This window comes from Dicentrarchus labrax, unplaced genomic scaffold, assembly GCF_905237075.1.
Source record: "Dicentrarchus labrax unplaced genomic scaffold, dlabrax2021, whole genome shotgun sequence".
Taxonomy (NCBI): Eukaryota; Metazoa; Chordata; class Actinopteri; family Moronidae; genus Dicentrarchus; species Dicentrarchus labrax.
Window position 1 is genome coordinate 2,584,898 of NW_026136723.1, and position 11,228 is coordinate 2,596,125.

An 11,228-nucleotide genomic window follows, 5' to 3' on the forward strand; every position below is an offset into this window, starting at 1 on the left:
AAGTAGGTAAATACAATCAGGTGGAACAAAAATGGTTGAATTAACCAATGAAATGAGAGATCTTTTGGGAAGAAATTGGGCAGCACTGATTAAACAGATCAAACCAGGTCAGTCTTACCAAAGGGAACCTGAACAGGTCAATTGTGCCGAGAGTAGAGCTGCATTTTTGAAATCTGGCTGCAATATGGTGAGTACCATATGCAAATGCAAGCTGCATTTTTATTGATTAAAGTAAATTATGTGACAAACAGCATTATAATGAGGTGCTGCAGTGCTGCAGATGTTCTGACCTACAAATCTTCTCCAGATGTAAGAAAACATGTTTGTAACACACCCCAAAAAATGTCACATCATCACAATTTTAATTGTTTTCTCATTGAAAATTGAATTTGTGATGCAAAAAAGGTTCCCACAATAATTGTGAATCATATTGCAAACCTAAAATCTGTCAGAATAATGGCAGTATGATGTTATTATAATAGCGTGCAGCCCTAGCCAAGAGGAAAATAAGTCTCAGAAGACCTCGAGAAGAAGATCATTTGTGTGGGGAAAGCTATAAATTCATCTAAAATAAGCTCCATTGGTCCAACGTGAGGGATAAATTGTCGAGCAGCACTATACATACTGTATATGTATATATGTGTATATGTATGTATGTACATACAGGACTTGCTTCAACTTTTTCAGCCCAACTGTAGTGAAGATTCGGCGGTTTATCCCTGAAAAGACTCAGCACAGCAGTCTTGAAGTATACTTGAAGGAAAGTTGAGTGAGCAACTGAGGAAGTCATCTAAAAAGGGAAAAGAAGTGAAGTCATTATGACAACAGAGGAAATAGGTTATTAGTAGTTACAACAGCCAGGTCATTAGAGGAAGAAGAGGAGCGATGATTGCTTGAGAGAAATTGCTCAAACAGCTGAGAGGAACCAAAATAAAAGACGAGGAAAAAAGTCATTAGAAGAGGAAAGTAAAGGCTTGTAAAGTGTTTGTGTGTGTTGGCGAGAGTTCGATACCGTGCCTGGCTCTTTGGCAAAAGCTTTGACTGAGCATCCAACCAGCAACCAGCTGATCTGCAGGAGCAATTTCTCTGCTGCCTCCTTCCTTTTTCATCTGCCGTCCATTAAAGGCAACTGAATTGTGTTCTTTGAGCCTCTATTTGCTGAGAAATCCAGACCCTGAGGTTGATAGTTTGCAGTGTTAAATAGTTTGGCAACACAGAACCGTTTGAAAAGACCTAAAGATTAATCCTGGAAGAGTGGAACAAGTTCCTTCATCCTTTATGGAGCTCAAATGAGTTTCTCACACAGCAACAAGTCATTGAACAGCCCACAATTCTCAACTCACATTCTTCCCTTAACTACTGATGTACTGAGAACGACGTCTGCAGCCATGTGCACAACTTCACTCAGTGTTGGACTGATGGAAAGTCTTTCCTTGGAGTGGAAGATAGGAAGGAGCAAATACACCATTATCTTTGTCTGTTGAACCAACTAAATTATCTGGACTTTAAGTTGTTTTTTATAAATAAATTTCCTGTAATTAGACGTAGGGATACTCGCTCAACCCTACTGAAAACTAAAATTAAATTTTAGCAAAAATAAAAACTAGAATTTGAAAATAACACCCCAAACTAATTAATATTGTGTATTTATAAAACTTGTATGTAGTAATCAGGAAAAGTATTAAAAGCATAGAAATGTTCCCAGTGTTAAACTATTATATGATATTTTATTATTATGTATTCATGTAAAAGAAGGATTTGACTGTTGGTTGAGGTGGAAATGTCATTTAGTTGAGGTGGATAAGGAAGCACTGGTACGTGTTTATTGAGACATATTGAGACTCATGGAAACCTTGTCCCTGACAAATACCCTCATATTAATATTATAATAAAAAAATATTAAAACTAATACAAACTAAACTGAAATGAGCGAACCTGCTCTGGAAACTAACTGAATTTAAAACAAAAATTAAAAACTATTAAACTACAATAAGTATGAACCTAGAGTGCTCACTGGGGTTCTTGGCTGCTTCCGGCCTCTCCATGGAGGGCGACTCTGGATCTGGTTTGAACTGAGGTGAGGTCAGATTGAAGTGGGGCATTAGTAGGGTGGCCTGTGTTTCAGAGACAGAGCCTTCAGTCACAGGGATCTCGGTGGTTTTTAGGGTTCATATGAAACTGAAAAGCTGCTCTGTGGTTGGTGGTGGACTGTGTGAGGTTTCGTTTCTCGACTTCCTGCGTGCTGAACAGTCCTCGCTCTGTGTTCCACGCCGTCATCTCACTCACCGGCGGTTAGATGACTTACAGCCTCTTCTAACTTCAACCACAAGAACCACATCTGAGCAGCACATCAGTGTGAGAACGAGTGTTGGTGTAAGACTCAAAGTCACTTCTGCATTTTTTATTTTGCAGTTTACACAAACAGTTTCTGGTGTTTCCAGTATGTGTGTGTGTGAGAGAGATAGTGTGTGTGTGTGTGTGTGTGTGTGTGTGTGTGTGTGTGTGTGTGAGAGAGATAGTGTGTGTGTGTGTGTGTGTGTGTGTGTGTGTGTGTGTGTGTGTGTGTGTGTGTGTGAGAGAGAGATAGTGTGTGTGTGTGTGTGTGAGAGAGATAGTGTGTGTGTGTGTGTGTGTGTGTGTGAGAGAGATAGTGTGTGTGTGTGTGTGTGTGTGTGTGTGTGAGAGAGAGAGATAGTGTTGTGTGTGTGTGGAGAGAGAGATAGTGTGTGTGTGAGAGAGATAGTGTGTGTGTGTGTGTGTGTGTGTGAGAGAGAGAGAGAGAGAGAGAGAGTGTGTGTTTTAGTGTGTGTGTGTGTGTGTGTGTGTGTGTTGAAAGAGAGAGAGAGAGAGAGAGAGAAAGAGAAATTATGAGTTTATGAGAAAAAAAATTATAAATCATCAAATTTTTTTTTTTTTATTATTGCATGAAATACACAACCACGTGTATCATGACTAAGATGACCCGCACCCCAAACCCAACAGGAAGTCAGCCATTTTGAATATCATAATAGTACAACAGTCACAGGAGACATTTTTAGTTACTTTTACTTCTGTAACATTTTCAATGCAGACGGACTTTAACTTGTAACATAATATTTTTACAGTGTGGTATGAGTACTTTTACTTCAGTAAATTATCTGAATACTTCAAGATTCAAGAACTTTATTAATATTGTGCAAGCACAATTCAAATTGCAGTCGTGTCGGCCTCAAGTGATGCATTGTATCCTGCATATTTACAAAGATAGAAAGAACACACATATTTACAAAGCATCAGGGAGTATAAGATAAAGCAGTACAATACAAATACACTTAAAGCTACAAGGTTTACATCGTGTAACATTTCACATGAATCAGCAGATAATTGCCATTCAAGGCTTACTTCCTGTGTCCTGTAGGTGGCGCTATGACTATAACTGAATATTAGCATGTAATTCACGAAATTCAACAGCAAGCCACAAACACTGCATCTGAAAGTCACAAGTAACAACTTTTCATCAGGATACGCTTTCGACTGCACTGACTGAATCTGAAGTCGATCAGATTAGTAAAAAATGACCACTAAATTCAGAAATGGACGACTTCCTGTTGGGTTTGGGGTATGGGTACATAGGGTTAGGGTTTGTCTGGTTATGATACACGTGGATGCCGATTTTTGCAATGTCCCATATAATCCGTTCAGTTTCACTGTGTTTCATGAGGGTTTGAGCATGTGGTCCTTTTGGCAGAAAGATTATTATTCCTTGCATCAGTCGCTGCTCGAGCCCTAATTGACACTGAAATATACAACTACACAACTAACAAGGATGCAAAGGCATTCATCTGCTAAAGTGCAGAATAACGTGCGATGTGACAGATTTGGAGTGACGGTGTGTTGAGGTGTCGGATGATGCAGAAATATTGCACATAATCAGCAGCTTAAAGCCCTCGACTGCTGCTGGAAGCAAAGCGTGCAGAGTGGTCCAGTATGAATTTAATTCCTATGGAAACACTGAATGCCGTCATACACCTTACACACAGATATTTACTGTTCACACATGTACAAACATCTGTCTGTGTGTGTGTGTGTGTGTGTGTGTGTGTGTGTGTGTCAGCGAGGGTCCTTGTTTTGTTCAAACGGCCGGCTGCTGTGAAATACGACTGTCCAGACTGAGAATCTATTAGAGACGAGGGGATCCAGCTCGCTACCCGTTCTCCGTACGACTCCAATACTAAGTGACTGCAGCATTACCTCAGGAGGGATCAGGTTTTCATTAGTGTGTGTAGCTCATGTACAACAGGCCCGTCAGGACCTGTCTGTCTGTCTGGCTACACGCCTGCTCTCTCCTCCGCCGAACGTAACACACAAAAAGACACGCAAAGGGAAAATCAGCTCATAGAAACACATATAACTCATGTGTTCTTCCTGCCAAGCCTCTCTTACCTAATGGTGTGTTACACTGTTGATCGACACTGTGAGGGTCCAACTCGGGGATTTTAAAGGATACAAGACAATGTTTGTAAATCAGCCTGAACCTCCGCAGCGTGGAAAAGTTTCTGCTCTCGAAGACACAAACTCTGCACCCAGCTGGTGATTTAGCATTTTCTGCTCCAGAAAGATAACTGACGTGTGATATAAATTATGCTTAAACTACACACAGAATGTGGCATATTTCAACATTAGAGAGGACTGCGAACCGTGACCTCCAGCACGCACTGGGCAGGATTACAGGCGAATGTGAGGCAGTCGGGTCAGCACCTGCAAGTCTGAGGAGTGGGGTCTTCTTCTTCAGTGAGGGTAAGATGGAGGGTATCAGTGGGTTGGTGCACATCAGCAGTACTGTGAGCGTTGTGCCATTGTGGTGAAGGGCAGGGCTGGGTACTGAACTTTAATACTTTAATGGTACTGACTGAATGGCCTCAATACTAGCGAATACACACAGAAACGGGGCTCACTGTTACTTTGACCACCAGCTGCTTATCTGCACAGACAGCTAACACTAACTTCACACTGCCAACCTGAGCAGGCACGCGTGGAGCTGCCTGCCCTATCTGTCCATACTGATTGTATACTGATACTGATTTCCTTTGATAAACACCATACAATAACAGGCTTGTTGAATTCAGTCCACAGAAACTCCAGAGAGCTTTTAATCTGAAACAGATACAGGAAGTATTAGAGTTTAAAAATACCCTTTACCATTATTTCCCTGGACCATAAATGTCTAACTGTTTGTTATTAACGTTCCTTTTGACAGCTATTTATATTTACAGATACAATAGGTTTTATATAGTTAGAACGATTGAACCCACCCCCAGTGAGAACTGAGTCGAAAGGCAAAACTTTCATTTTGCCGGTGGGTTTATGTTCCAACCATCACCGTTAGTCTCAGACTTTGACTGAAAGAATGAGGATCTGGATCCACAGGATGTCTTGGCTTAGAGACAGGGTGAGGGGCTCAGACATCCACTGCTCAGCAATGGGAGGGGGCCAGTTGAGGTGGTACAGGGACACCGATATTGTTATATTGGACGAGATGTTGAGCCACATCTCGGTTTAGGATTGAACAGATAGACAATGACTGCTGGCCAAAAGGAAAATGAACAAACAGAGGTCAGTTCAGAGTTTTGGAGCCAGTTGCCGGTATTTCTGAGAACTTTCTAGACGTTCGCACAGGGACAAAGAGAAGAACACAATAAAAACAAAGGAAGAGGAAAACACTGATGTATGAATCCTCAGAATCCAACTTCAAAGGCAGACAAAAACTTGTTTACAGGCTTGATTCAAAAAACCCTTTTTATTCCAGTGTAGTGCTCTTCAGGGCTGACACTTGTCACATTAATTAGGTCTCGTCTCAATTTGGTTGCAGGCTCAAGTTGAAACTGAATGCATGAAATTCAACTTTCCACTGACGTATTTTCTGCCATAAAAGCAGAAACGGCTCCAAGAAACACTTGAAAACATACCACTAACATGTTAAGTCTGTCATCGTGTGCAGTTCATGATCTCCTCTGTCTTGTAGCGTGTTAGCATGGCGTCTTCCAGGTGGTGAGAAGCTTCAGCTCTCCTGGAAGGAATTTGTCTCTTTGTAACGGGTCACCGTCGTCTGACTGTAAAACTCCACAATGACAGCGAGGAATCCCGAGTCAGGTTTATGGGACGTGCACTGTAACACCTTCAACAGCTTTCCAAAATAAACACACACACAATATATATATATCAATTCAATACAACAGCTTTGCCATAAAATCTCCCATTTCAAAGGTTATATGTTCGGTTTTTGCTGTTATTGTCAGAAATATGTAAACTATATGTTTATTAGTGAGGTTGTACAGTAGTTAAAGTAGTTCTCAATATAATGCAACTCCTATAACCTCAATGCTAAAACATACATTTAATTAACACATAATTAACACCTCAATAACAGTTTAAAACCTGTTATTACTCAAACATTACAAGCATCATGAAAGTAGACAGATCTGTAGGCGACAAGAGGGGAGATGCTGCCCCCGTTATTAGTGAAATCACTGAAATGCATCCGCCTTGTTAACCCGCCATACCCTCTCTCATCCCCTCATAGTAAAAAGATCACTAACATGTGGGCCGCAATCCGGGTTCAAACCCATAGCCATCGCATCCCAACCCCCACACATAACCGATAAATGATAGAGAATTATTCAGTTTTGACAGTGTTTCTATTTTGAATGTTGCAGCTTTTCTAGCCTTTACAGTGCTGACTTAATGGCCCAGGAAACTCATCTCATGTGATTCTTTTCAGCCAGTAAAATCTGTGTAATCTGATTATGTGATAAAAAGCTCTCAGATAAGTATATCATGGTGAATTTCTGCTGTTCAAAAGGCTCAAAAAGTGACTTGAAAGAGCTGTCGAGCTCAGTAATGTACAGTTAGATATTGATTCCCTGATTTATGTTGAATTGCCGCAAAATTATAACCCTGCCACCAGGGCTGAAAGCTCTACTTGGCCGTTGTCTCCCATAAAAAAAGGTTAAACAGTGAGTCTTTAACATACTGTAGATTCTAAACTAAAGAACGACAGGGAGATTAGGTGCACTATCTGCCATACAAACTGTGAGGTAAGGTGAATATACCGTATTTTAAGTATATTTTGATGATTATTATAATAATATTGTGAATTCTTTTTTAATTTTCCCAGACCTGCACACAGGAGAGACGTTAGGCAGTCGGAGAAAAATAATTTCACATGAATTTTACTGGTGCAGGAGTAGTAGAGAGGGTACAGGGGCAGAGGTGTTGGTATGTTGGTATATGTATGTATATGTTAGTTTAATCTGCCCGACAGATCTTCTGTCAGTTTTATTTTAGATCTCTAATATTCTCTAAACTGTACATCTTATAAAACGAGAGACTTAAAAGAACCGGTCCTTTCATCACTAGGGTGATATTTATGTTCTAATGTGTTGTTTTCACATGCTTTGATTAAAACATATATCTTACACTTACATATACATATACATACACTTTGAAAGTATAAACTGATTCATCCTTTTTTGGTTCATGTGAATCACAGAAGAGGAAGAGGAAGAGGAAGCCCTGAGCTCAAATTCTTCAGGTTTTACAAACTCAAAATACTCAAATCCGACACATGGCAGACGAACATACCACAGATACTCTTGCTCCGGTAGATGACTTTAATGCAGCCCAACATACACTCAGTATGAGAGGGGCCACACAGAGAGCCAGTCTGACCCCTGTTTCCTCTGACGCACAGTTTCCAGAGAGCTTCAGCAGCGAGTGGACGGTGGAGGTGAACGATATCCTCACCTTGGTCCTACTGCAGATGTGTGTACGTACGACTCACACATCACACACACACACACACACACACACACACACACAGTGCAGATGGAGCCATATAAAAGCCATGCAGAGCAGAGAGGGAGATCTCTCCACCAATCAGCTGCCTGCCAGACTGGGCAGATCTGGAGACACAGAACTCTTTCACACTCATAGCAGCATTAGACGGATAAATCCGCCTGTAGACCTGGTCCTTAGTTAGGAATATAGATACAGACCAGAGCGGTGTAGTTTAGTATATGTGCACTACTACTCACCTGACACAAAAGCTTGATTTAGATGTCTGAGAGGACTGATCAAGATTTCTGAATGGTCTCAGATGGTTTTAGGCTGTACAATGGTTCAACCAGACAGTTAGGTCTACAACAAGCTGGAAGGAGCGGACGTGTTGTTTTTGCAAAGCTATTCTTAAAACCTCAAAATAGACACAGAGGTTTGGTGTAGAGTTAGCACAGCAATAAATCACGGTTTAAACCGGTTCAATCTAACGGAGCAGACTACACAGGGGCCAGAAAATGTGTTCAAAACATTCAGAGCCCAGTTGCACCTTTGTGGTTCAATAATGATCTGGTTTCACTGTTCTGGACTGGAAAACAAATCCAGAATCAAATATTAGTGTACCGTATTATTTTTAATGGAACACTGTTGGGGCAGTGACTAAACAGAAGCTTTAATCATAAAAAGGGTCCAGTGTGTAATATTTAAGAGAATCTGTTGTCAGAAACAGGTTTGTTAACAGGCGGTTGGTCCAAACTAGCAAACAAAGCAGAAAGGAAAGAGGGGAAGAGGGCTGGTATATTTCCTGGAGAGCTGATTGGGGAACAGGTGCACAGGTGTGTGAGGGAGTCAGGTGCAGAGGATTACTGAAGGCAGGGATTATATCGTTTTAAATTTATTGTATTAAGATTCTTATACAACTGTAAAAAAACAGCTTCAGTTAAAACACATCTGGTTTTATCCCCCAGCCTCACGTCGTTCTACCTTTCTGTTGTAAAGAAACAACCTCTTTGTTCCCAATAGTATGTGTTTTTGCTGTTGTTGTGTTGTCTTTGTTTCGGTAGTTTCACTGTACGGTAGCCAATGAGCGGCCTTCAAACTCTGGTTTGTCCATCTGAGAGAGACGGACTGAGACTGGAAGAACATCAAGAAACGACGCAGCTATCGGCCCTCTGAGAGAGACGGAGGTAGAGAGAGGGATGTGGGGGCAGATTTTACAAGACAGACAAAAATCTCTGCCCACCTTTTCTTTTCTTCCTCCTCTCCATCATTCCTTCACCATATGGAGCTCCTAACCCCTCGTCTCATAAAAGGCTGAAGGACAGAAACCTGGAGCAGCCACAGGCGGAAGACATGACCTCTGAAAAAGAAAGAACGGAGAGAGGAAGAAAATACCCAAAGAGAAGAGATTTATTCATTCATGTATAGGACATGTGTGGAAACGGGATGATTTCTATCCATTATTGATGGCTGTAGCTGAATGAGATAAACTATTCTTTAATGAGTTCTTTATTGGCTTTTTACCTCACAGAATAACAGCAGATATTAATGTGATTCACTCGATACACACAGTATACATCCAAATGAGTTTAGACTGAGATTTAATATCTGTTGACTGTCTGACTGTTTTGAGGGATTTCTGCAGCCTAAAATGTTTTTTTTTTTTTTAAATGTGATGCATGTTTTTAATCACTCCCTATCTGATCCAGCTGTCTGTCTGTCTGTCTGTCTGTCTGTCTGTCTGTCAGTGTCATTTGCACTCTCAAAGGTTGAACGTCTCTCAGTGGCAGTTGGCTGTGGAGCTGGACAGACGCCAGCGACGGCCTTTGTTTTGGCCTAGTATCGCTCTGGGAAAAGACTTCCTGTGGGCCGACACAAGGATGCTTGTGAAGTTACTCATATGTCACTGAAACACAGACAGTTGTTGGGAGGTTTTCAGCCCCCGTGTGATTGTCAGCATTTTTCTACATTCTGCAGCAGGCGTGCAGCCATGTAGATAACGCTGGTATTCGTGTCTGACCTCACTGGAAATAAACTCTGGACACAGCAGAGATGTTCACAAGTCTTTTTTTGCAAGTCCAAGTCAAGTCTCAAGTCTTTGTGGGGTGAGACTTGGTCAAGTCTCAAGTCTTTGGTCACGAGTCCAAGTCAAGTCTCAAGTCTCTAAAAAATAAAAGTTATATGTCTCTTCTGATTGTAATGAGCCGTCTTTCATCTGCTGCTATCCGGTCTACTAAGAATACTGCACAGCTTTATCTAAGACATTCAAAGCATTTACTGTATTATTATCACTCCTTTATCTATTAGCATACAGTATCAGTACACCCTTGCACATATTTTCATTTCTGATTACATTATTTAGATTATATTTAATTACATTATTTACATCATATTAGTTTGATTTTATTCATATTTATCTTATTTATTCTATTTATAAGGCCAGTTTAGGAGTAACCAGGAGACATTTCACTGCATGTTACTCTGGGACTTCTGTATGTGACAAATAAAGTAATATTGTAATCTTGTAATCTTGTAAATCAATAAAACATTATTAGTCATGCAATAATAACTAATCATCCAATCTCAGTTATAGTTAGCTATATCTGCTGGACACAAAATGAACACCATCCAGATGCTGGTAAATCATGCAAGTGGCTGGTACTGTATGCTGCACTCACCAGCCAAAATAACAATGGTAATCTATTGAGTGGCTGGTAACATTTCAACAGTCACTGGTCTAGCCATTTTTCCAGTGGACAAAAAAGTTAAAGGTTTGCACTCTGCAACCGTATTGTTTAATTACACTGGGTCTCTAATGACACATTCCTCTATCCTCTCACTCAAACAGTGTAATGGTAACCTGGTAAACCTGTAACATTCACTCAATGCAAACAAGTGCGACAAGCAAACTATCATTCACTCATCTATTCAAATATTCAGTTACAAAGCCAGTAGCAAGCTAAGTGAACATTACATAGCTGATGCTGAGCTAACCGTCCATATGCGCTAATGTGACTGATCTATCCGGGTGAGTTTTCAGTTGCCTGATAAAATGTGATGTGGTGGATCCAGCATCCTTGATTCGGGAACTGCAGACTTTGCAGTCAGCGCTCCTTTTGTTGGTGCCGTCCTGTTTGAAGTTTTTATAACCAAATGTAGTCACAAATGGTACAGCAGCAGCTGCAGGTGTGCTGCCGGTCGCCATAGTCGTCATCCGAGGTACTAGTGCGTGAGGCCGCGAGGCACGCACCCAATGCGTAATATGGTTACCATGGTTATCATGAAAAAAAGGAAGGAATCAGATTAAGCTCGTCAGACGTTTCAGAGTTTCCTCAATAACTAAAAAAGAAAACATAATGATTGTTCACGAGTCCCAAAACACGAGTCTGAGTCGAGTCTAAAGTCTCTGTGTGTGC

At 40.9% G+C, this 11,228-nt stretch overlaps 1 long non-coding RNA gene across 3 annotated transcripts; it reads left to right on the top strand.

Annotated features, from left to right (window-relative positions):
• Positions 1-2,048: 2,048 nt before the first annotated feature.
• LOC127358134 (uncharacterized) lies at positions 2,049-10,006 on the top strand. Of its 3 annotated transcripts, none has more exons than XR_007882352.1 (5): positions 2,049-2,077; positions 2,166-2,373; positions 4,640-4,776; positions 6,002-7,804; positions 8,877-10,006. It is a non-coding gene; the product is annotated as an uncharacterized LOC127358134 (long non-coding RNA). The 3 variants fall into 3 exon arrangements; XR_007882353.1 differs by having other exon boundaries at positions 2,055-2,373; positions 6,002-6,129; positions 7,529-7,804; XR_007882351.1 differs by having other exon boundaries at positions 2,055-2,373.
• The last annotated feature ends 1,222 nt before the right edge of the window (positions 10,007-11,228 follow it).